A 26,758-nucleotide genomic window follows, 5' to 3' on the forward strand; every position below is an offset into this window, starting at 1 on the left:
CTAATTGTAAACTTTAAAAAATTTTTACCATCTGAATTCATCTCATTCTCTCCCAGGGATTCAATGATCATCTCTTTGTGCATGGATCCCAAATCTATGTTTCTAGTCCTCATCTCTTTCCTGAAATTCTGTCATCTGCATCATCCAAGGCAGCTAGGGGGCACAGTAGGTAAAATTCAGGAACTAGTGTTAGGAAGAGTTGCATTCAAATGTTACCTCAGACATTTTACTGTGTGACCCTAAGTGTGACTTAACTTAAGCTTGCCACAGTTTATCTGTAAATTGACCATAAATAGCAACATCTACCTTTCCAGGGTATTGTGAAGATCAAATCCTAATTATTACAATTTCTTGACCATGTTGTTCATTGTTTTTTTAATGATGACTGACCCTTTGTGACTGCACCAGTATTTCTCTTAAGAAGCCCCAAATGGAGTCACAATGATTTGAACAAGACTGAAATAACTGAATAACTACACCTAGAAATATATATATATAGTATCTACAATTAGACTACAAGCTCCTTGAGTGCAGTTTGTTTTTGTTTTTGTTTAGTTTCAAACAGGAGTTTAATAAAATAACTGGAACATGGTGGATACTTAATAATGTTGTTGAATTGGATTGGATTGAAATGAATAATAGTTGAAATAGGATTAAATGCATAGCTTTTATTTCATCATATTCATCCCAAGAGAGCATCAGAAAACCCAAAGTTCTCAGCTGCATGGGTATTAAATTTAGCAAGATAATTAGAAGTCAGTAGCACTCTCTGTGACAGACATCACTATCTTACATCTTTGCATTATTTTTTCATACCCAATCAAGAGTCCTGAGGAAAATGTATTTCTTCAAATTGAAGATGACAGTTCTCAATGAATCAAACCACCACAGTCAAGAGTTATAGCATAAATGAGATAAGGATGCCAGCTTCAGAGCTGACCTGGTTTTCTTTGGAAAGTATGCTGGACTTTGAGCCAGAAATGACTTGGGTTTGAATTCTGTCTCTGTTGCTTATTATCTAGAGCTATTCACTCAAATTCTTCACTTACAAAATAGAGATAATAATACACACAGTACCTAACTCACAGGAGTTTTCCAGAATATGCCTGGAAATTAGGTAATACTAGCAATAGCTAACATTTCCTTGACCTTTACTCTCTATTAGGTACAATGTTGCTTGCTTTGAAATTGTTATTATTTCATTGGATCCTCCCAATAACCCTGTGATACAGTTGCTATTACTTTACCCATTGATCAGGAGACTGAGATAAACAATACCACATAACTGCCTCATAGTGCCTTTACCTTCTCCTTCCCTTTATAGAAAGGAAAAATGAACTCCAGAGAAATGACTTTCACCTGGTCATTCAGTAAGCAAGTTTCAGACCTGGGCTTTGAACTCAGATGCTATGATGCCACCTCCAGACCTCTATTGCCAATTCTACAGTGATTTTATGCTTCCAGATCCAGAAAAAAACATACAGTTACTAAAGAACTTAAAGTTATAATGAATGAAGAAACTATTGGGTCAAAAGACTAGGAATGGACAAATACAAGTCTGATTATTTTTAAACCGACAAAAATGAATTCTACAGTGATAATAATCAGCAATACTCTAGAGCACCATATTAAACATAAGATTTGGGGTTCTCCATTGTATCAGACATGGAACCCAACTCAGAGAAGGTGAGAGTGGAAGTTAATCAGTCATTATTAATTGTAATCTCAGGCTATTGGCTTGGTTGATTTAGCTGAAATCCATTAATATAATGTCTAAGTAGAAGCCACAGAAGGCAGAATAAAGGAGATATGACAACTACCATGAGTGCAATGTGGACAAAATACTAGTCAGAGAAGAGATAGCTATGGAAATGATCATAGTGTCCATAAAGATAAATAATAAATGATTTGGCTGGAAAGGTAGGATGAGATCATGTTGTCAAGAACTTTAAATATCCAATATAAGAGGTTTATATTTAATCCTAGAAGGAATAAGGAGTGATTATATAGTTTATTGCATAGAGGTAATACAGGAAGGAATTAAAAATGTAATTAATTGTGTCTTCTGCTTCTGAGTTTGAAATTTCATGGAAGATTAGCCTCAATGAATAAAAATTAGAAATGTATTTCATAATTGAGGAATTGTGTTAATGAGAACTATGAGTCCTAAGAATTTTCAAAATTATTAAATAATCTCTTATTTTTACTTAAGAGGGTGACCAGAACTTTAAAATGGCCAGGGACTTCAACAGGAAAAGATGTTCAAACCACTTGAATTATACAGATTGGCAGGATGAAGCAGAGAAAATTTATGGGAGGGTTGTTTGGAATATTTAGAACTATAATCTTTCATAGATTTGTCACAGGACAGCATTCTCTCTCTCTCTCTCTCTCTCCAGTTTTTCTCTCCATGTCTATCTATCTATATCTATCTCATCTATATCTGTATCTGCATCTCTATTTCCATCAAATCTTTATCTACTGTGCCTATAAATACGTGTATTTATGTATATCTTCAATAATAAATGTAGGTATGTATATGTGTGAACTTATGTGCACATATGTATTGTGTATATTAAACCTGTATACAAATGTATTATATGTATATATATATATATATATATGTGTGTGTGTGTGTGTGTGTGTGTGTGTGTGTGTGTGTGTGTGTATGTATATATGTGAGGGGCCATCCAAGGAAATTTTAAATATTGTCAGAATAATTCCAACATTCTTATAAAATTAACTTGCTTTTGGTCAAATGTGATAGAAAAGTGTTCCTAGAAAAAAGCGAGGAATTGTTTGAGTAATTCATTATTTTGAGGAGATGAAGAAAAGGGTAATAAGGAAATCCCCTAATTATGATGAAGGGACTAAAGAATGTATCACTCAAAAATAAGGGGAAAGAAAACTCTGTTCAAGTATTTTAAAAGCTATTATGTAGAGAGAGTCAGATTTGTTCTGCTTTATCCTGAGATGAAAAAACAAGGAATAATGGATATGATCTGAAGAGAAACTCAATGAAAGGGGGAAAAAAACCCAAAAAAACAATACAATAAGCATCTGGATGTTCAAGTAGTCCAGATGGCAGATACTTCATCACTGGAGGTCTATAAGTCAAGGTGAAATATTCACTTTTAGAGATGTAGAATTTGGAAATACCTCTATTCTCAGATGTGTTTTGTATTCTGTTGCTCCTGAAGCCCATCCTGAATCTGAGATTCCATCCCTCAAAGAAATCACAAGCATAAAATAAGTTTTCTAAAGAGGTTTAATTTTATAGAAGTTTATAGTCTGGTCACCTTTATTAAATAAATAGGCAAATTTCTTGATCCTACCTTGTAATATTAACTCACCCAAAGTCATTGTTTTCAAAAAGATTCAGGAGTCATTAAGTTAAAAATAAAATACATCTATCTAGAAAATCCTTGGACTTTAAAATAAACTATCCTGAATATTCTATTTGGATTAAACTATACACATATATGAGACAAAGAATAAACAATTATAGCTGAGTCTGGAAAGAGATAATCTAACAAGGATTAAAACAAAGTATCCCTTTTTTCTTTTTAATATGGTACTCAAACTTTCCCTGACTCCTAAATAAATAAAAAATCCTTTGTAGTCAAAATTCTCTGCTCCCTGGCACTATCCTAATTCCAACATTATCTTAATTTATAACCCTTCTTAAACCCTGTGACCCAAACTGGACTTTTTGACATCTACAAAATATTTTTTCTTATTGTCACATTTCTTCATCTTTCTTCATACAGTTTTATAATATATTGGATGCCCTCCTCTTGGCTTGTTTTCTCTTGTCACAATCCTATTGTTCTTTTAATGTCCAGTTCAAATGTAACCCCTTCCATGAAGCTTTCCCTGAATCCATGAGTTTGGAGAAAACTATTCCTCACAAGGAATTCTGAGTATCTTTTAATACTCAGTTATCATTTAAATTTGTATTACACACACACACACACACACACACACACACACACACACGTGTATTATAATAATCCTTACTAAATTGTCAATCCTTAATTGTAGGCATCTTGTTCCATTTATTGCTTAAGGTCTCATATCTCCTTGACTCATGTATTACTTAGAGTACATGCTTAAATAAATGCTTGTTGAATTTTCTGAAATATTGACCCAAAGTTTAAAAGATAACAAATAAAAAGCAAGTAAGTCAAATGCTAAGCATGGGAGAATGTCAAGCAGCATTTGACAGGCAAAAGACAAATCCTAATTACAGTAATAAAATATAAAGACCCAGGCTATTAATTTTCATGTCCTTGACTCAATCAATAAGCAGATATTATTGGGTATTTATTGTATATCTTCTACTATATTAAAATGTTTACTATATGAATTAGTTGTTTCAAAGTATCATTTTTATAATTGATGAAATAGGTCCAGGGAGATGAAGTAAATTTTCCTAAAGGTTCCCAAATTAATGTTAGAGCAGGGACTCAAACTAAAGTCTATTAAATTCATTAGAAAAATTTCAACTTGTCATACATCTCTCAGTTTTCTTGTGATCTTTAAAAGTGAAATAGATTAGTTTATTTTTTTATTATTCAAAGTGACTTCAAACTTGAGACAGACTTTCATGAATATTCTCTCAGTTTATCTTCTATTTCTATGAAAAATAAACTTGTGAAATTTTAGGTTAATCAGAACATTTGTGACTTTTTGCTAATTATTCTAAAAACACTGACTTCTAAGGTCTATAAGGAATTAAAAGTTTATTAAAGTGTTACCAGTCATTCTTTAATGGATAAATGACTAAAAAATATGAAAATAATGATATTCACAGAAAAAAAAACTGTCAACAATGGAATGAAGAGTCCAATAATCACAGAAATTAAAATTGTAAGAATTGTAAGATACAATGTTGTACTTATTAAAATAGCATAAATGCTTATAAATGATAAAATTTGTGTTTATGTTAATGTGTAGAAAGTGAAACATTATAAAACTAATGATAGAGCTGTGAATTTTTACATTTTTGGAAAAACATTATAGAATTATATCAAATGGATTAACATATTGCTCATAGATTTTGGTGAAGTGACCTCAGTAAATAGGTCTTTGCTCTAATGATGCAGTTAAGAAGGAAAATATGAAGCTAGCTTTACAAAAATATTCTCCACAGCTTATTTATAATAACAGAAACTAAAAAAAGCCACAAATCTGACTCAGGAATTAGCTGCAACAAATCTTATTATACCATGAGAAGTAGCATATACAAAAACTACAGAGAAATATGGGATAAACTGAATCAAATGGCCCAAAGTGAAGAAAAGAGAAAATAGTAGCAATATTAATCCTGATTAGGAATCAGTGGAAAAGCAATACTGTATGTTCTGGTTTTATGTATATTTTTTATTTTTCCCTATGGATATGAATAGTGTTGAATAGGTCTCCCAGGGTTGTTCTAGCTCTAAATTACTGAGAGGAACTGTCTCTATTATAGGTGATCATTTCACACTCTTAGTTGTAAAATGTTCTCTTGCTTCTGCTTCCTTTGCTCAGCATACATTCATGCAATTATTTCCATGTTTCTCTAAAGTCCAAGCATTCAGTTTCTTTAGAACAATAGTACTCCATAATAGTCATATATAATGCTTTTTTTTCAGTCATTCCCCAGTTGATGAGCATCCCCTCAATTTCCAATTCTTTGCCATTACAAAAATTGCTTGTGAGACTTTTCCCATTTTTTTTTGTGATTTCTTTTGGATGTAAGCATTGTATTGCTATTGTTATATATCAGTTTATATAAATCATACCCTTTGGAGTGATGGGAATTAGGACATAGTTTCATATTGCTCTCCAGAATGGTTGGATTAGTTCACAATTCCACCAACATGCATTAATTTACCAATCTTCTCCAAATCTCTCCAAATTTGATCATTTTCCATTTTTGTCATATTAATCAATCTGATAGATGTGAAGTGTTACCTCATAATTGTTTCAAGAAGTAACAAATCTTTTTCTCAGTTTGCATTTCTCTAATCAATAATTATTTGGAGCATTTTTTCATAGAAATCAATATCAATATCTTTATTTATTTGAAAATCTGCCTGTTCATATCCTTATCAACTGGGAAATGATTTATAACCTAAAATAAAAAACAATCAATTCTCTATATATTTTAGAAATGAGAGCTTTATCAGAACTTCTAGATGTGAAAATTGTTTCCCAAGCATTCTGTTTCCTTCTAATGTTGGCTGCATTAATTTTATTAGTGTAAAAACTTGTTAATTTACTATAGTCACAATTATCCATTTTGCAATTTAAATTGTACGCTATTTCTTGTTTGTTCATAAATTTCTCCTCTTTCCATAGATCTGAGAAATAGGAATATTTCTTGATTTGTTATTTTGTTTATGGTATTGCCCTTTATGACTAAATCTTGTAGCCATCTTTGACTTTATTTTGGTTTGGGTCTATGCCTGTTTTTTGCCATTTTATTTTCCAGTTTTCCCAGCACTTTGTAAAATAATGAGTTTTTTTTCCCGGAAATTAATGTCTTTGGGTTTGTCAAATAATATATTACTATTGTCATTTACTGAAGAATCTTTTCTACCTATTCTACTGATCCATTATTTTATTTCTACTCCAGAATCAGTCAGTTTTGATGACTGCCACTTGATAGTGTAGTTTTAGATCTGGTAGAGTTAAGCCACCTTCCTTAGGCCACCTTTTTTTCAATTCCCTTGATATTCTTTTATTTTTTTTAGGTTTTTCTAGGCAATGGGGTTAAGTGGCTTGCCCAAGGCCACACAGCTGGGTAATTATTAAGTGTCTGAGACCAGATTTGAACCCAGGTACTCCTGACTCCAGGGCCGGTGCTCTATCCACTGCGCCACCTAGTCCCTTGATATTCTTGACCTTTTGTTGCTCCAGATGAATTTTGTTACTATTTTTCCTAGCTCTGCAAAATAGTTTTTTGTTAGTTTGATAGGTATAGCACTGAATAAATAATTTAACGAGTAAAATTGACATTTTTATTATATTAGATTGGCTTTTACATAAGCAACTGATGCTTTTACAATTATTTAGATTTGACTATCTGTGTGAAAAGTATTTTTCAATGTGTTCAGGATTTCAGCATTTGTCCTGCGATGTAGATTTCCAAATATTTTATGTTGTCTACAATTATTTTAAATGGAATTTCACTTTATCTCTCTTGCCTTTGGACTTTATTGTTCATATATAGAAATGCTCATGATTTATGTGAGTTTATTTTATGTTATGCTATTTTCCTGGGTGTGTCAATTGTTTCAAGAAATTGTTTATATTTGTTTTTTCTAGGATCCTCTAAGTATACCATCATATCATCTGTAAAGAGTGGACATCTTGCTTCCTCATTACAAATCTTTTTCTTTCAAATTCTTTTTCTTCTCTTAGGAATACCTAAAGCTAACATTTCTAAAGCTATATTGAATAGTAGTGGTGATAATGGACCTTCTTGTTTCAACCCTAATCTTATTGGAAATGCTCCTAGTCTATCCCCATTACATATATTGTTTGTTGATAGTTTTTAAATAAATACTGCTTATTATTTTAAGAAAAATTCCACTTATTACTATAATCAATAGTATTTTTAAAAATAGGAATGGATGCTGCATTTTTCAAAGGCTTTTTCAGCACATAATGAGATAATCATATGATTTCTGTTGGGTTTATTATTATTAACAATGTTTAATTTTGTTGAGTGTTTTCCTAAAATTGAACCATCCCTGTCTACTTGATATAAATACTATCTGATCATGGTATATTATTCCAGTAATAACTTGCATTAATCTCTTGGCTAAATTTTATTTAAGATTTTTGCATTAATGTTCATTGGGGAGATTGGTCTATAATTTTCTTTGTCTGTTTTAGGTATCAGCATGATATTGATGTCATAAAAATAATTTGGCAGTACTCTTTCATCTATTTTTAGAAATAGTTTATGTAAAACTGGAAATAATTGATCCTTAAATGTTTGGTAGAATTCACTTATAAATCAATCTGGACCTGGACACTTTTTCTTAAGGAGTTGATTGATAGTTTCTTCAATTTCTCTTTCTAAAATGTGTTATTTCAGAATTTTATTTCCTTTCTATTTCTTCTTTCACTCAAGTTACCAAATTTATTGGCATGCAGTTGGGGAAAATAGATCAGAATTATCTCATTAATTTCCTCTTTGTTGGTGGTGAGTTCACCCTTTTCATTTCTGATATTGGTAATTTAGTTATCTGCTTTCTTTTTCAAATCAGATTAATCAAAGTTTTATTTAATTTATTGTATTTATCTTTTTAAAAAATTATTTATTTTTGAATTTTACAATTTTCCACCTAAATCTTGCTTGTCTCACACCCCCCACCCCCTCAGAAGGTAGTCTGTTGGTCTTTACATTGTTTCCATGCTATACATTGATCTAAGTTGAATGTGCTGAGTGAGAAATCATATCCATAAGGAAAAAAATAAAATATAAGAGATAGCAAAATTACATAAGATTACTTTATATTTTTTTAAATTAAAGGTAACAGTCTTTGGTCTTTGTTCAAATTCCACAATTCTTTCTCTAGAAAGAGATGGTATTTTCCATCACAGATACTCCCAAAATGTCCCTGATTTTTGCACTGATGGAATGAGCAAGTCCATTAAGGTTGAGCATCACCCCCATGTTGCTTTTATTGTGTACAGTGTTCTGCTTCTGCTCATCTTGCTCAACATCAGTTCATGCAAACCCTTCCAGGCTTGTCTGAATTCCCATCCCTCCTGATTTCTAATAGAACAATAGTATTCCATCACATACATATACCACAATTTGTTAAGCCATTACCCAATTGAAGGACATTCACTTAATTTCTAAGTCTTTCCCACCAGAAAAATGGCTGCTATGAATATTTTTGTACAAGTGATGTTTTTACCCTTTTCCATAATCTCTTCAGGGTATAGACCCAGTAGCAGTATTGCTGGATCAAAGAGTATGCACATTTTTATTTCCCTTTGGGCATAATTCCAAATTTCTCTCCCAAAAGTTTGGATGAGTTCACAGCTCCACTAACAATGTATTAGTGTCCCAGATTTTCCACATTCCTTCCAACATTGCTCATTGTCCTTTCTAGTCATATTGGCTGGTCTGAGGGATGTGAGATGGTACCTCAGAGGTGCTTTAATTTGCATTTCTCTAATCAGTAATGATTTAGAGCAATTTTTCATATGACTAGGGATTGCTTTGACTTTCTCATCTGAAAATTGCATTTGCATATTCTCTGACCATTTGTCAATTGGAGAATGGCTTGTTTTATTGAAAATTTGACTCAATTCTCTGTATATTTTAAAAATGAGTCCTTTGTCAGAAATACTAGTTGTAAAAATTGTTTCCCAATTTACTACATTTCTTTTCATCTTGGTTACAGTGATTTTGTCTGTGTAAAAGCTTTTTAATTTAATGTAATCAAAATTATCTAGTTTGTTTTTAATGATGTTCTCTTTCTTCCTTGGTCATAAACTGCTTTACTTTCCATAGATCTGAAAGGTAAACTATTGCTTCATCTTCTAGTTTGCTTATAATATTGTTGTTTATGTTGAAATCATGTATTCACTTTGACCTTGACTTGGTATAGGGTGTGAGGTGTTGGTCTCATCTAAGTTTCTTCCATAATAACTTCCAATTTTCCCAACAGTTTTTATCAGAGAGAGTATTTATCCCATTAGCTAAACTCTTTGGGTTTATCAAACAGCAGATTACTATAATAATTTCCTGCTATTGCATCTAGTCTATTCCACTGATCCACCACTCTATTTCTTAGGCAATACCATACAGTTTTGATGACTGATGCTTTATAGTATAATTTTAAATCTGGTAAAGCTTTTTTTTTGCACATTTTCTTCATTGAATCCCTGGAAATTCTGACTTTTTAATTCTCCACATGAATTTGCTTACAATTTTTCTAAATCATTAAAGTAATTTTTTTAGAATTTTAATTGGTAGGCAACTAAACAAGTGGCTTAGTTTTAGTAGAATTGTCATTTTTATCATATTAGCTTGACCTATCCATGAGCAGTTGGCATTTGCCCAGTTATTTAAATCTGAATTTATTTTTGCGAGAAGTGGTTTGTAATTGTTTTCAAAAAGTTTTTTAGTCTGCCTTTGCAGGTAGACTCCCAGATATTTTATATTGCCTGAGTTTACTTTGAATGGGATTTCTCTTTCTGATAGGTTTGTTATTGATATAATTAATTATACTAACATCTTTCCTTGTATTGAATCAACCCTGCTTTCCTGGGATAAATCCTACTTGGTAATAATGTATTATCCTAGTGATAACTTGCTATAATCATTATATTAAGATTTTATTTAAGATATTTGCATCTATATTAATCAAGAAGATAGGTCTATAATTTTCTTTCTCTGTTTTGAGTCTTACTGGTTTAGGTATCAACACCATATTGGTGTCATAGAAAGAGTTAAGCAGAGTTCTGTGTTTACCTATATTTCCAAAGAATTTATACAGAATTGGAACCAATTTGTCTTTAAATGTTTGATAGAATTCACTTGTAAATCCATCTGGACCTTGAAATTTTTTCTTAGGGAGTTAAATAATGGCTTGTTGAATTTCTTTTTCTGAGATAGGGTTAATTAGGTATTTAATATTGTCCTCTTTATTTAACCTGGGAAACATATTTTTATTAATATTTATCCATTTCACTTAGATTATCAAATTTATTAGCATAGAATTGAGCTTGCCCTCTCATATCCAACCCCTTCCCCTTTCTTTCCCCTTTCCCTTTGCCTCTTCTCCCTTCCATTGCTTCTGTTAGTTCCTCTTTTCCTCCCTCCTCCTCCTTTCCCTTTTTAATACTTGAAAAGTAATATAAGTTTCTTAATTTATCTGAGTGTGTGTGTATATGATAACTCTAAGCCAAATCTGATGAGAGAAAGATTCAGGCAGTTCTTACCTCCTCCCTTCTTCACCTCCTTTGAAAAAGGTCCTTTGTACCTCTTTCTGTAAAGTGATTTACCTCATTCAATCTCCTCCATCCTCTCATCTTTTTATTGTCCCCCTTTTTAAGGAGGTATTATTTTTAAATCATTCTATCAGAGTCATGGTTAAATCATAAGTGTCCATTAGTTCTGGCCAAGTATATTCTCTCTAATAGAGTTCCAGTTCTTGAGAGTTATCAGAGATTTTCTCCCAGTTGGGGATATAGCCAGTTTTTTCTTACTGTATAACATTTTTTTTCCTTTACCCTTCCTTTTTTTTAAAACCTTTTTCATCTGTCATCCTGTTTGAAATCCAAAATTTCTATTTAGCTCTGGTCTTTTCATCAGGAAAAGTTGGAAGTTTCCTATTTCATTAAATATCCATCTTTTCTCCTGGAAGAGAAGGCTCAGTTTTGCTGGATAGTGAATTCTTGGCCGCATTCAAGCTCCCTTAGTCTTTGGAATATTTCATTCCAGGCCCTTCAATCCCTTAATGTTGATGCAGCTAGTTCCTGTGGCTCCTTGGTATCTAAATTGTTTCTTTCTTGCTGCTTGCAGGATTTTCTCTTTATCTCATAGTTCTGGAATTTGGCCACAATATTCATTGGTGTTTTCATTTTGGGATCCCTTTCCTGAAGGGAATCGATGTATTCTTTCAATAACTGTTTTATCCTCTGGTTCCATGATATTAGTACAATTTTCTATCACTAAATACTGTGATATTAAGTCCAGGCATTTTTTCTCTCCACTATTTTTAGGGAGACTCATGATTATTAAGTTTTCTCTTCTAGATCAATTCTCAATATCATTGATTTTGCCAATGATGTATTTTACATTTTCTTCTATTCTTTTGTATTTTTTGGTTTTGTTTAACAGATTCTTCTTGTCTCATGAAGTCATTAATTCCCACATGCTCCATTCTTCTTTTTAAGAGAAGAATTTTCTTCTTTTACATTTTGCAACTCCTTTTCCAATTCATCAATTCTATTTTTGAAGGAATTTTCCATTTGTGCAATTGAGGTTCTTTTTTTTTAGGTTTTTTTTTCAAGATAAACAGGGTTAAGTGGCTTGCCCAAGGCCACACAGTTAGGTAATTATTAAGTGTCTGAAGCCAGATTTGAACTCAGGTACTCCTGATTCCAGGGCCGGTGCTCTATCCACTGCACCACCTAGCTGCCCCCTGTCCAATTGGGTTTTGAGAGAATTATTTTCTCTTTGCATTTGGCTAATTGAGGTTTTGAGAAAATAAATTTCTTTTTGCATTTGTCTCGTATTTTCTAAAGATTTGTTTTCTTGTTTCAAGGTGTTTAATTTCCCTTGGGTTTCTTTACCCAAATTTTTCAATTGATTTTTAAACACCTCCCTGATTTCTACTAGAATGTCTTTCTGGGCTGGAGACCAAATAATATTCTCAGAAGTTCTAGATTTCTCTGAGTTAGGGTCTTACTTTCTAAGTTTTCTATAGATCTTCTTTTTGCTGGCCTTTCTTCATTTTCCTAAGATCTTGTGTAGGGGAGGGACTGGTTCACAGAAGTTTGGTGTTGAGATCCCTAGAGGCTTTGCTCTCTGGATTTAGTAACTTCAAGTTGGCCAGCCTGTGATGGTTGCTTTCTCTGGAATGTCTTTGACCTTGATTTGAGGCTCTCTCCCTAGACCTGGAGGGGGTGGATGGCACTGGTGATACTTTTATACTTGGACAATGTGGGTTGGGCCCTGGATCAAGGTAGTTAATCTCCCTATTCAGCTGAAGGAGTTTTGCTACCCATGCCTGATCCTGGGGGAGGGGCACTGTTACTGTGTTTGTTCTAGGAACAGGACTCTGCTGAAATAAAATTATAGAGTCCCTGGTCCTCCAGACTAGCCAGACCCAGTGGATCAATGTCCAACTGTATTCAGCAACTCTCTGCACTGGAACTTGCCTTCCAGCCCTGCTGTAGAGCCCCAGACCACAGCTGCCTCAGCCAAAGTTTCCATGGCTGATCTTAGGCTAGTCTAGCTCTCACCGCACCCTTGTTGGCTCTCTGCTCTCTGCCCCCAGCTTACCCACATTTCCTGAAGACAGACCTTGTCCTTAGATGTTCTTCTTCTAGCTTCTCTTTATGGGTATTGTTGATTGAATTTCTGCTAAGAGGTTTGTTTCATATAATATAGGAAGGAAAACCAGGAGACCTTAGCACCATGCTTATCTTCTCTCCATCATCTTGGCTAGAAGATATTGTATTTTTTTTTATAAAATTAACACTTACTTTTGTTTATTAGATGAATAGTTTGCTTGCTTTCAATTCTATTAGTCTTTTCTTGGATTTTTAGAATTTCAAATTTGGAATTTAATTGGGTATCTTTAATTAGTTCTTTTTCTAACATTTTTAGTTGCATGTACAGTTCATTGATCTCTTTCTCTATTTTATTCGTATAGACATTTAGTGATATAAAACTTCTAAAAACTGCTTTGACTGTATCCCATAAATTTGGGTATGATAGCCTATTGTTGTCATTTTCTTGGGTTGGTTATTTCTATGATTTGTTGGTTAATTCACTCATTCTTTAAAATTAGATTATTTAGTTTCCAATTAATTTTTGATTTATCTTTCTTTGGCCCTTTTCATGTAATTTTTATTGTACCATGATCTGAAATTCATGCTTTTATTATTATGCCTTTCTGTATTTGATTGTAAGGTTTTGCATGTCCTAGTTCCTGATCATTTTTGGTATAGATGTCATGTACTGCAGAGAAAATGGTAAATTCTTTCCTATTCCCCATTCATTTTTCTCCAGAACTCTGTCCCTTAATACTCCAAGCATAGTATTAATCCATGCTAATTATAGTATGAATTAATACAATATCATTTCCTGATCTATTTATATCCAGCCTTTCTAAATACACTCTTACCCTTATTCCCTATTGTACTACAACCCTCCTTAACTAAAGTATCTAGTAATGTAAAGTCAAATCATAATTTAATTATGTATAGACCCTCTAAGTACTCTCCCTACCTCTGTCTAAGTACTCTTGGATACTACCCTCATAATCAAAATTATGTCTCATTTATACCCATATCCTCTAAGTATGATACCTTCAACTATATTCAACCCTTTAACTATTCTAAGAGGAATACCATTCTAGAATTACAAGTGCTACCTTCCCTTGTAGGGATGTATATAATTCAAAGTTCTTGACTAGTCATTTTCTTTTCCCTTTACGATTTACCATTTTTATGCATCTCTTGATTCTTGTATTTTAAGATTCAATGTTCTGTTTAGCTCTGGTGTTTTTATCAAAAAATTTTGGAAGTTCTCTATTTCATTGAAAATCCATCTTTTCCCCTGACAGAATAAGCTGACTTTTTCAGGGTAGTTAATTCTTTTTCATAATCTAAGGTCCTTTGCTCTCTGAAATATCATATTCTAAGTCCTCTGATTCTCTAATGTTGAAGCTAATAAGTCTTGTGAAATTTGACTGTACTTCCTTTTTATTTAAATTACTTCTTTTTGACTGCTCACAGGATTTTCTACTTTAGTTGAGAATTCTGGAATTTATCTATTATATAGTCCTTGGAATTTGTATCCTGGGGTCTCTTCCTAGAGTTCTTCTTTGTATTCTTTCAAGGTCTATTTTGTCTTCTTGATGTAGAATTTTAGAAAAGTTTTCCATGATAATTTCCAGAAAGATATTTTTCAGCCTTTTTTTAAAATCTAGGCTTTCTGGTGGGTCAATAATTTGTAAATTATTGCTCCAGTTTTTTTTCTTTTTTTCTTTTTAGGTTTTTTTTGGTAAGGCAAATGGGGTTAAGTGGCTTGCCCAAGGCCACACAGCTAGGTAATTATTAAGTATTTGAGACTGGATTCGAACCCAGGTACTCCTGACTCCAGGGCCGGTGCTCTATCCACTGTGCCACCTAGCTGCCCCTCAGGTTCTTTTTTCAAGCCATTTTTTCTAAAAATTATTTTACATTTTCTTCACTTTTTTACAGCTTTTGATTTGTTTGATGACATATTGGTGTCTGATAGAGTCATAAGTTTTCATTTGTTCACTTCTAATTTTTAGGGCGTTTTTTTCTCCTCAGCTTTTGTTTTTCCTCTTCCAGTTGGTTACATTTAAATGAGTTGCCTTCCTATTCCAGTTATACAATTTTATTTTTTGATGAGTTACATTTTTTCCAGTTGATCATTTTTACTTTTAAGAGTTGATTTCTTCAGTCAATTTTTCATAATTCTCCTTCATGACTCTAATTTCTTTTTTCCTATTTTTCTTCTTCCTCTCTTTGATTTTTAAAATCTTTTTTAAGCTTTTACATGAGTTTTGGATTTATGTTCAATTCACAAATTCATTTGAGATTTCCCATATCAATAATTTGATACTGCTTTCTTCTTCTGAGATGGCATTTTTTATCATTTATATATGAATGGTAGCTTTCTATAGTTAGTTTGTGTGCTGTCTCTCTTGCTTAGTTTGATATTTGAGCACTGCTCCTGGGTTTAGGAATAAATTCTTAAGTTTTTAGTACTATAATTGTGGCCTGGATTATTGCTTGCCAGGGTGATGCCTATGCAGCTCAGGTGCTGCCTTTGCAGAGTTTTGTTTCCTCCTTTATATCTAGACTTTGTGTGTGCAATGGTTTGTTTCCTAACTAGTCCTGTCTGCTGCCCCATTGTTCCCAGGGAGGACCTTCCCTCCTGGTCTGCTATCTAGTTGTTCTGGGACTTATGCTGCTATGTAGCTGCTGAGACTTGGGCTACTGTCTAGTTGCCAGACCTGGACTGCTGCTTAGCTGCCAGGACTTGTGCTCTGCTATGGATAGAAGTCTCTCACTGGTTTTCTGGCTCTCCCAACTTGATGGGCTCTACTTCCCCTTTCTCCCAAAGAAATAGACCTTTACTGAAGATCCTCCATGATGTCTCAAGTTGAAAACTTATTTTGCTCTTTTTTTTTGGTAGGATCTGTAGTTTTAACATCTTCATAGAGACGTCATTAAGGTTACGTAGGGAAAAGTTCTGGGAGCATACTAGCTTCACACTGCTATCATATCTCTGCCTAGTAATATATTCTGCAATAAAGGTACAAAGGTGAAAAAATTCAAAAGGAGATAATGAAAAAATCACAAATAAAAGTTCTTATTTTTGTGATTCTGAATGAATTAATAATAACTAGTGCTTTGTATCTTGCTGCAGTTTTCTTGTGAAGCAGATCGATGATATTTTGTACATATACTCATTGAACAGGTTGCAGCAACCTTTTATTGAGAATCATATAAGTGATATAATATGTTTCATCAGAGAACTATTAGGAGCATTAAAGTATTAAAATATCAAAAAAGAATATTTATCAAGATCAGATGATACTCTTTAATAGCTTGTGTGATCAATTATTATTTATACAGTGTTGTATATCTGGTTTTTAATTTTATTTTTAAGCATTCATTTTATAAGATTTTGAATTCTAAAATTTTCTCCCTTCTTCCCTCCCCTACCTTATTCCTAAAATGATAAGTAATTTGATATGGGTTATTTATGTGAAATCATGTAAAATACATTTTAATATTAGTGAAAGAAGAAAAAGACCAAAAGAAAAAAATTAAAAATAAAGTAAATGTCAACAATATGCTTCAATCTGCATTTAGAATTCACTAGTTTTTTATCTTGATGTAGAAAACATTTTTCATCATGAATCTTTTGTAACTGTTTTTTATACTTGTATTGCTGACAACAGCTAAGTCATTTGTAGTTGATTTATCAGAACTCTTTTTCAGTCATTCCTTAATTGATAAACATTTCCTCAATTAATTTTATTGTTTTGGCACCACAAATATTTTTGCTTTGTTTCTGAAGAGGACCTCTGATATCATCAAGAGATATCTTGACTTAAACATGAATTGGACTTAAGTGAGGCAGTTTCACAAAATTATGTGTCAGTCTCTATACCTCAGTCATCAAAGTCCAGTAGTAAGACAAAAAATAAGAAAACTGGCAATAGTCAAAGATGGAGAGGATGATCTTGTTTGTCTTCAATGTCAGACTAAACTTTAAGCATTTCACAGTCCCTACATCAGCTGCTCTCATAGCCATAGCCAAATAGTTCTCATCTGCCCATTCTACTGGGGCAAGTCTTTACATGCTTGGAGCAGACATCTCCCAACTCAGAAAAATTTGAGACCCATCAGTTACCCTAAATCTGATTTAGCTTCTCTGCCAAGATGGTTTTACTGTAGTGGCCACTGCCACATGCTACAGGTTTGTGGAGATACAAGAGAGAATTGGGTGGAGGAGGAGCTCAAAGGTGAATGAGAAATCCTGAAAAAGATTCAATAAGCTCTAACACTAGAGGTGCTAGTCCTCCCAGAACACTTTCTCCCATGTTCCAATAAGCATTATAATTGTGCCCACCTTACTTATAGAATAGGAAGCTTTAGGTTACAGTAGGTAATAGTGCTGGGCCCACATTTTGATGGGGAGTGGGTGTGGTAGCTGAGGTCTATAAGATATTAAGAGAACATAAGGAATGTCTTTCAGTATGTTAGGTGGAGAAGCTAATTTTTCCAAACTGAGAATCTGTATAAATTGTACTAGATAATAAAGAAAGGGGGTGGAAGAACTTTATGCTGACAAAATTCCTTAGCTGTCTTTTTGATCTGAATGTCTCTGTCAAAAGATTAAAGTACCCTTAAGGAAGAATAGGCAATAATAATATTAATCACTTATGTATTTTTCACAGATCATGCTCAATCTATATTCAGTATATATTGGATAATGCTGATGTCTAAATTTGCTTCAAAATAATATCATGTTATATAATGTAATATGATTACTTGACATAGGGAAATTGTAAAAAATTTTAAAAAATCATTTTTCATTTTCCATTTTACCTATCAACTGGTAAGTAGAATTTTTGTAGGTTCTTGATTTGGGGAAATAAATGCTCTGACTTCTGAAATTTAAGTGAAATTTTAGAAAAAAATGAAATTCACTTAGTTCTAAAGTAATTTTCCTTTTGGACACATGTAAATCATTTAAAAAGATTTAATGCAATTAGTTTTAGTTAAATATTACTTATCTCACTATAGTATGTTTATATGTTTGAAAGATCCCTGATTTCATCTGTGCAGATATTCCATGTACTATCCCAGGGCACAGTTCTTTAACTCTGTAGTAGATGAGCTACTGAGACCAAAATAAATTATCACCTTTTCACTTGGTTAACTTTATGGTGCTGAATATCTATAAATTTTGCCATTCCATTTTTCACTCAACACACACAAAACTTTCATCAGATTCTATATTCTGAGCCTTTTCAGTTTGTTGGAAACTATCAAAAGTTACTTAGTCTTGATATAGCTGTGATCATTTAACATGAGATATGAGAGCAGAACTTCACATGAGAACCCATAGTTTTCAATTTATTAAATTACCTTTACTTATATTCATACATGTAAAAGGATATTGCAAATAAGTCCTAATAATCATTAGAGGTGGCAGCTCCTATTGAATCAAATGGCAGAAATGGATGGATCTGAAATGCAAGATTTTAGTACATCTTTCTCCAGTAATAATAACATGAGTATTAAAACCTCAGCCCTTCTTTCAATTTGATACACACAATTTAACAAACAATATTTCTCCTACTCAAAAACTCAATTTAAGACAATGGTAGTATTAAAAGAAAGAATAGAACAGCTGGTGTATATGCTAATTAATTCTTTTTCTTCTTCAACCTACTTAGCCATGAAAAAGTGCTCATATTATAATGGATGACTCTTCATTGAGTACAATTTTTATTTTTGAAATGAAATTATAGAAAAACTTATGCATAGATCAATTACCCAAAACATAATACAAGGGTTTTATTCAGGGTAATCAAGTGCATCATTTAGATACACTAGACATGTATTCACTCATCCATCTATCTTTCTATCTCATTCCCTATCTATCATTAATCCTGAAATAAAGGAAGCTCAGAAGAAGAGGGAAAATGCAGCCTTAATAGAAATAAAGGGGTCATAAGCTTGAATTACCCATATATACCTGAGTGTAGAAGTTCACAAAAACAAAAACAAACATACAATTATACAGGACGGTTTTTATACATTCAAGAAGAAAAAGGTATGAGGAGTAAGGTCTAGTCATGGGGTCCCAGTTCTTTCTGAGTTTTTACCCTTCCTGAACTCATATGCTCCAAAACTTGAGGAGACATTAGAACCAGTTTTAAGAGCTGCAGCTAGCTCTCTTTAGATTAGAGAATATAGCAAAGGGAATGTGTACTCCTAGTGAGGTGTCTAGCCCAACCTACTTAAGAGTGCAAAGAGATTATTAGAATTCTGACATTACCAGGTTTATTTAGGGAGTGGGTGGCAATAATATTTATTATTTTCCTATCTATGTATCCATCTATCACTCTGTCCAATTTTTTTTCTTTCCCTCTCTCTCTGTCTAAATATATTTATTCATTTTCCACTTAAATATTTCAGGAATCTGATTCTTTTGCTGTGAATAATAATCTGCTTATATTTGAGAAGATGTTTTTCAAGAGGTGTTGTAGCCAAATATTTCATCACTCTGAATCCAAATTAGTGAGAAGCCTCCTTGATCTTAGACTTGTCCTAGAAGACACATTATAGTCTGTCATAACCTCACCTCCCTAATTAAAATTTTTCAACCTTCCTTATGTCTTCTAGTTTGTATTTTCAAAATCTGTAAGAATTCCTGTCATTTCCACATCATGATGAGGAATCAGCATAATTCTTTTGAAAAAACATATAATAGTAAAAATGGATATGCATGTTTATCTATCATCTATACATTTTTATACCTACTTATACCTACATGTCTGTGTAGTGTAATAGAAAGAATACTTCTAAAGTCATGTCCTAGAGAACCTGAGTTGAAATATTGTCTCAGTCACTTTCCAACTCTGTGATCTTGGACAAGTTAACCTCCTTGATCCTCAGTTTCTTCTTTTGAAATGCAAAAGGGGAGGATTAGGTAGTATCTGAGATAGGTCTTTCTATATCATGTAATCAATGAGCAATTATGAATTAAGAACTATGTGCTAGAAGTGGCTAGCTATTGAAGTAAGGGGGGTGAGAACAGCTTTTTTCCTCTCAAGCAATTATTAGAGAAGAAAACATATAAAAACTATGGACAAATGCACCAGATGTATTGAGAGTAGTTTCAGAGGGAAAGCACTAAGATTAAATAAGACCAGGAAACATTTCTTTCTTCTTTAAAATTTTTGCAAGGCAAATGGGGTTAAGTGGCTTGCCCAAGACCAAACAGCTAGGCAACTATTAAGTATCTGAGGCAAGATTTGAACTCAGGTACTCCAGATTCCAGGGCCGGTGCTCTTTCCACTATGCCACCTAGCTACCCCTAGGAAACATTTCTCAAAAAAAGTAGGAAGGATGTTAACCAGGACTTGACAGAAATCAAGGAAGAGATGAGGAGAGGTAGAGCATTCCAGACATGAGGAATAATCAAAGAACATTCCCAAAATCAAGAGATGTTTCTTATTCAAAACAGAAAGGACATCAATATCCTTCTATCAAAGAGTGTGTACTAAAGAAAATGTGTAAGAAAACTAGAAATGTTGGGAGGGGGTGGAGTTAGGTTATGAAGGGTTTTGATTTACAAATACAAGTTTTTATACTTGGTTCTGGACATGTTAGGAAGCAAAGGGTGTACTGAGTTGGAGGTGGGGGAAGGGATTGACATGATTGGGTCTTCTATGGCAAGACCTTCTTTCAGCCCTCTTTTTTACTCTTCTATTCTTCCCCTCTAAATCTCTTATATTCCCCCCCTTAATCCTTCTTGATAAACTTGGACACATTATTATCTATTCTATAATCATATTGAGGCTGGGGAAAAGTACATTCTTGGTAAATTATTATTCTTTCACTCATTCATTTAGTCATTATTCACATTTAAATCCCCATTATATCTTTATTTTTTCTTTTATAAGTGATATATCACTCTGTATCCTAACCTGACAAAACAATAATAATCCATTGAGAGGGGATTGAGGGATTCAGTCCATAGAATATTTATTCATCTCTTTCTTCTCTCTTTTTTTCTATGTTCCCTTAAATTTTTATCTTTTTTAGATTTCTTTTGAGTCTGAATGAGCCCTTTTTGGTTTTTCTTTTACCCTCAATTTATTTTATAAAAACGATGATCTAGAAATAAGAGATAATTGAATTGTTTTATCTTTTCTTGATAAACAGGTTGATTGATCTTTGTAATTTGCTTCTTGTTTGCAATATTCAAAATTTGAATATTCCACTTATCTCTTTTATTTGAGTGCCTAAAATATTTCTCTTATTGAAATTCCCTATTCTTACTGATTAGCTTTGCAGAGTGAGTTATTTGTTAAATCCTGCATATTTTAAAATCATCAAACATTTATTTCTCTCTCTCCCTAATACTTACACTGGCTACAAAAATCTTTATTTGTATGTATATTTATATGTATATACAGATATGCTTTCATACATACATATACATACATGCATACATACATACATACATAAACACACATAATATATATTCAAGCAAAGTAAATTCCTATATTAGTCATATTTTAATTTGTGCCGCATTCTGGGTATTTATTCATCAACATTTTGTCCAAGACATGTGTAACAGTTTTCATCATCAGTCTTCTGGAATCAAGATCTAAGATCAAGATTGAGCATTTCATTGCATTGTTTAGAGTTCTTAAGTCTTTTGAAATTTTTCTCTCCAACCATCTACATAATTTATTTTATTATATATATATATGTATATATACATATATATATATATATATTGCAGAAATTTCTTTTCAAACTTTGAAATCATCAGTTTTGTTTTTGCAAAATCTTTTTCAATTTCATGTAATGGAAATTATTCAGTTTATTTCTTGTAGTCCTTTTCATCTCTTGTTTGGTCATAAAATCTTCCCTTATCCATAGATTTGACAGGTAAATATTTCCATTCTCCTCAATACTTATGATATAGCTTTTTAGGTCTAATTCATTTTTCCTTTTTTTTTTATTTTACTTTGAAATACAGTGTTTATCTCCATGATTTCTTTTTTTTTTATTTTTAGCAAGGAAGATGGGGTTAAGTGGCTTGCCCAAGGCCACACAGCTAGGTAATTATTAAGTGTCTGAGACCGGATTTGAACCCAGGTACTCCTGACTCCAAGGCTGTGCTTTATCCACTACTCCACCTAGCCACCCCCCATAATTTCTTATAATAAATTATTTCATTATAGTAGTAAAATTTATTCATCAGTTCCTCAATTGATGGGAATTAATTCCCAATAATTTGTCATTACAAAACATCTGCTTTGGTAAATTTTTTTATTTATGGAGAGTATCTTTTCAGTATTATTTAGGATTTCATGTTGGGTTTCATTACTTTTCAGAGTATTTTATTTGAATCTTTTATTTGATGTCTTATAGCTATGAAATAAATCTGAATTATATGATTGAATGTTGCCTTATCACTAAGGATCTTTCTCCTGGTCACCAACATGGTTTGTTGTTAGAAAATGAAATACTATATTTTATTTATTACATGTCTTGGAGTTTCAAATGTGTTCTCTCTCCCCTCCCCCACAGTTATTTCTATGTATTCTATTTCTAGGAAAATTTACTTGTTTAAAGAGAATGCATGTATTATTTCAAAGATGTTATCTTTTATGTATCTTCTGCTACTTATCATTATACTTAAGTAATCAGTTATTGTATTTGCTCTCCATCAGGTATTCCAAGTTGTCCATTCTATTTGTTTTTGCTTTTGTGTATTTGAGAACTCAGATTTACAATGCTATTTTTACCTTGAAGTCTTCTTTTAAAAGCATTATATAATTTAATAAATAATTATGGAGACCTTTGGGGGGCATTATTTTTCCATAATTTCTTAGGAATATACAGAGTTCTTTTTTATCCTTAATTTTATTTATTTAGTAAATACTTGTTTAATGTATTATTGCTATTTTTTAAATTACTCTCTTTCAGTAGGGGAGGCAGAGCCAATGACAAAATAAAGCAGCAACTCAACTAAGTTCTTCCCCAAAACTTTCTGAACATTTTTTTTTGCCAGGCAATGGGGTTAAGTGGCTTGCCCAAGGCCACACAGCTAGGTAATTATTAAGCGTCTGAGACTGGATTTGAACTCAAGTACTCCTGATTCCAGGGCCAGTGCTCTATCCACTGCACCACCTAACTGCCCTCTGAACATCTTTAAATAAAGTCATAAACAATTCCTGCAGGGGCAGAACCCCCAAGAGGATGGAGTGAAATACTCTTCCAGCCAAAGACAACTTAGAAGGTCAGCAGAAAAGATCTGTGACACCTGGCTGAGAATGAAGCACAGTGCAGCGAAAGCTGAGGCAGCCCAGATCCAGGACAGGGATCCAGAAATAGTCCTTAGGAGCCATTGAATTAACAGCAGCAGTGGCTGCCTCTAGAGCGCTCATTCCACAAATGTAAAATTGAACAAGTGAGCAGAAGGAAAGTACAGGGATCTATCTGCTGGCTCTGGGGGCCAGTCCTGAGTGGCAGTTCCTGCTAGCAAGCCAGACCTGTGGCCTCAGTGGCGTAGAGACATTCTTCACAATTCCAGAACAGAAAAAAGAGTGGATACTCACAGACCTGTGCATAGGGCAGGAGAGTAGTAAATACATCTCTCTTTAGATCATATCACCTAGGAAGAACTGAAAACTTACTGGTTCCTAGAAGTATCTCTGAAAACAGATGTACAAAACTTCTGTAGTATACAGAAGGCAAGAAAGAGGGCAGTATATCCTCCTCCCTGGAAGCTGAGTCCTACTTTAACAGAGGTAAAAGTCAAGTAATAGGTTGGGAAAATGAACAAGCTGTATTATTATAAGATGATCAGTTGTGAAAGATAGGTATTCTAAACAACTCAGTGAGGTTCTACCACATCACCTCCCAATTAAGGTCTATGTCAAAAAGTTAGTTGCTACTGAATTTCTAGTCTTTACCTTGGGCCCTCTCTCTCTCTGGTTATTCTTCCTTTCCTCACCTATCCCTCAGTTCACTTTTTTTTTAAGTGACTGAGTAGTCAAAGTGTTTTATGCTACTTGTGAAATGTGAAGGAGGTAGGATAGTCATTGTCTTGGACTATTCAAGAAATTACCTTATTTAGGCTTGAATATACAAGCTCCAGAGTTTCCTTTGCAGCAGCTTCTTTCATAGGAAGAGAGAAATCTGAGAAGAACCTTTATGTATGAGAGCTTTCTGATATTTCATGAAGCTTGTACCTCATACAGCATTTCTGTCTTTCAAGAGAAATAAGTGAAAAAGTTCAGAATTCTTTTGAGGTCAAGAAGATATGGACTCAATGCATATAATGAAAAATACATTTTTGGACATGATTTTTCTTGACCGTGTGTATTTGTTTCAATTTTTTTCTTGTTCATTTTTACTTGGAAGGGATGAGTACTGTGGAAGAGAGGGAGATTGAGAGTGCTGACAAAGATTAAACTAAAAGAACAAAAAGGTTCATTGAGTATTAAAATACATGTAAGAGAAACTAAAGAAGATCATAAAGAAACATACATGAAGGAATTTTTTTTTAAATTACATGACAAAGTCATTAGAAAAGTAAAAGTGGCATTTAAAGATACATATTTAGGTACATTACTCATTCTCCAATATTTTATCATATGTCTTTATGTATAGTGCAATATTTGATCTTTGAGCTTAAGAATAGTGAAATATTTGATCAATAAAAACAAATACATATTTTAATTGAAGCTACTGTTCAGAATTAAGAAACAAAAAGTGACTTTAGACTATTCACAAGACTTTCTCATTACATCATTAATATCATGATGAAGATTGAACCAACATCACAAATTGAAATAGATCCTATCTTAACAGGTCAGAAACACATGGATATTAATGTGGGAATCATTTCCTAAAGGCCAGACTATTTGAAGTGTGACCCTAAGCTATTTTTAGCAAAGGGTGAAACAGAAAATAAAGTGTTAGGAAGTATAATATTGGGGCAAAGGCACTGCATATATTTACACCAATTCTGCTTTGCCCTATTTAAATCTATTTAAATTTAGAGTTTATTGAGGGCAAAAAATAGGGTACATAACATAAAATGAAATTGTTATAGATATTATTATTAATATTATGTATTATATATTATATAGTAATGCAATAACATTGTATTATTCATATATTGTTTTAATATTATAATATAAATATAAAAATTCATATTGTATTGTATATTTTTGCTTTATTTTTAATTTTAAAAATATTTTAAATTAATTTTTTGTTATATTTTGAGTTTTGAGTTATCTCCTTCCCTCTCTCCCAACCAACTCTGCTTTAGAGGACAGCACTTGTTATAAATTTATTCATATATACAAGTCCATATATACAATATTTATGTATGTATGTATTTATATATATTCCTATATAACATATGCTTCCATATATTAGTTCTCTGGAGGTAGATATCATTTTCCTTCCTAAATCCTTTGGGTTCATTAGAGGGCTCTTGTTACTCAAAATAGCTTATTTATTTACAATACTCTTCAAACAATATTGCTATTACTGTAGACAAAGTTTCTTAGGTTCTGTTCCTATACTTTGCATTTTTACTATTTCTATCAGCACAGTTGTATTCCAATACAATCATATACCCTAAGTCATTCATACACCAATTGATAGATATCCCCTTGCCATCACAAAGAGAGTTGTTGTAAATGTTTCAGAACATATAAATTCTTTGCACTATTTCTAATTCCTAGACTGTTGGTCAAAAAGTAGACACAATTTTACTCTTTGGATATAATTCCTAATTTATCTCCAAAATGGTTAAATCAGTTTGAAATTCTACTGTTTTCCAATGTATTAGTGTTCCAATTTATCTACATCCCCTCTAAAATTTGTAATTTACTTCTTATATCATTTTAGTCAAGCTGAACGACTAGAGATATGAGGTCTTTATCCAAGCAATTGACTTTAAAAATTCCCCCCTTCCCCTTCTGCTTTTCTTCTAACCTTGGTTGCATTGTTTCTATTTATATAACCTTTTTAAAATTTAATGTAATCAAATTTATCCACTTTATATCCCACAATTCTCTCTCTTAATTTACTCATATATCTCATAGAATAATATATTCCATGTTCTTGAAGGACTGGAGTTCAAATCTGGTCTCAGACACTTGACTCTTATTAGCTGTGTGACCTTGGATAAGTCATTTAACTCTGATTGTCTCACATCCAAGGCCATTCCCAGTCATCCTGCATCATATCTGGTCACTGGACTCAGATAGTTCTAGAGGAGAAAATGAGACTGGTGACTTAGGATAGTGTCTCCTCACTCAAATCCAGTTCATGTGCTAGTTATAGCATTGCCTTCCTGATGTCTTGCTCTTTTTGAAAATGAAGGGCAAACATTATTATTTTGGTGAACAATTTAAAATATTGATCTAGGCTTAGTTTCTGCTAGACTGTTTTCCAGTTTTCCCTAGATTTTGGTAAAAATTCAAAATTTTGAATTTCTAATCATCAAAGTTTAGATCTTTGCATTTATCAGGCATGCTATTACTGTCACTATTTACTAATGTGAATTGTAATATACTCTATCTCACTTATCACATTTTCTAGTTCTCAGCCAGTGCCAATTTTTATAACTTTTGTCTCATAATAGTTACAAATCTAGTACTGCTAGATGCCTTTCCTTTTAATTTTCTTTTGATAATTCCTTCAATATTCTTAACCTTTTATACTTTCAAATGGATTTTATTATTACTTT

The 26,758-nt window shown here is 32.7% G+C and overlaps 1 pseudogene; it reads left to right on the forward strand.

The window, feature by feature from the left end:
• The window catches only part of LOC141519173 (uncharacterized), an 88,113-nt pseudogene extending 64,714 nt beyond the window's left edge, over positions 1–23,399 (forward strand).
• The last annotated feature ends 3,359 nt before the right edge of the window (positions 23,400–26,758 follow it).

This window comes from Macrotis lagotis, chromosome 3 (genome assembly GCF_037893015.1).
Source record: "Macrotis lagotis isolate mMagLag1 chromosome 3, bilby.v1.9.chrom.fasta, whole genome shotgun sequence".
Classification (NCBI taxonomy): Eukaryota; Metazoa; Chordata; class Mammalia; order Peramelemorphia; family Peramelidae; genus Macrotis; species Macrotis lagotis.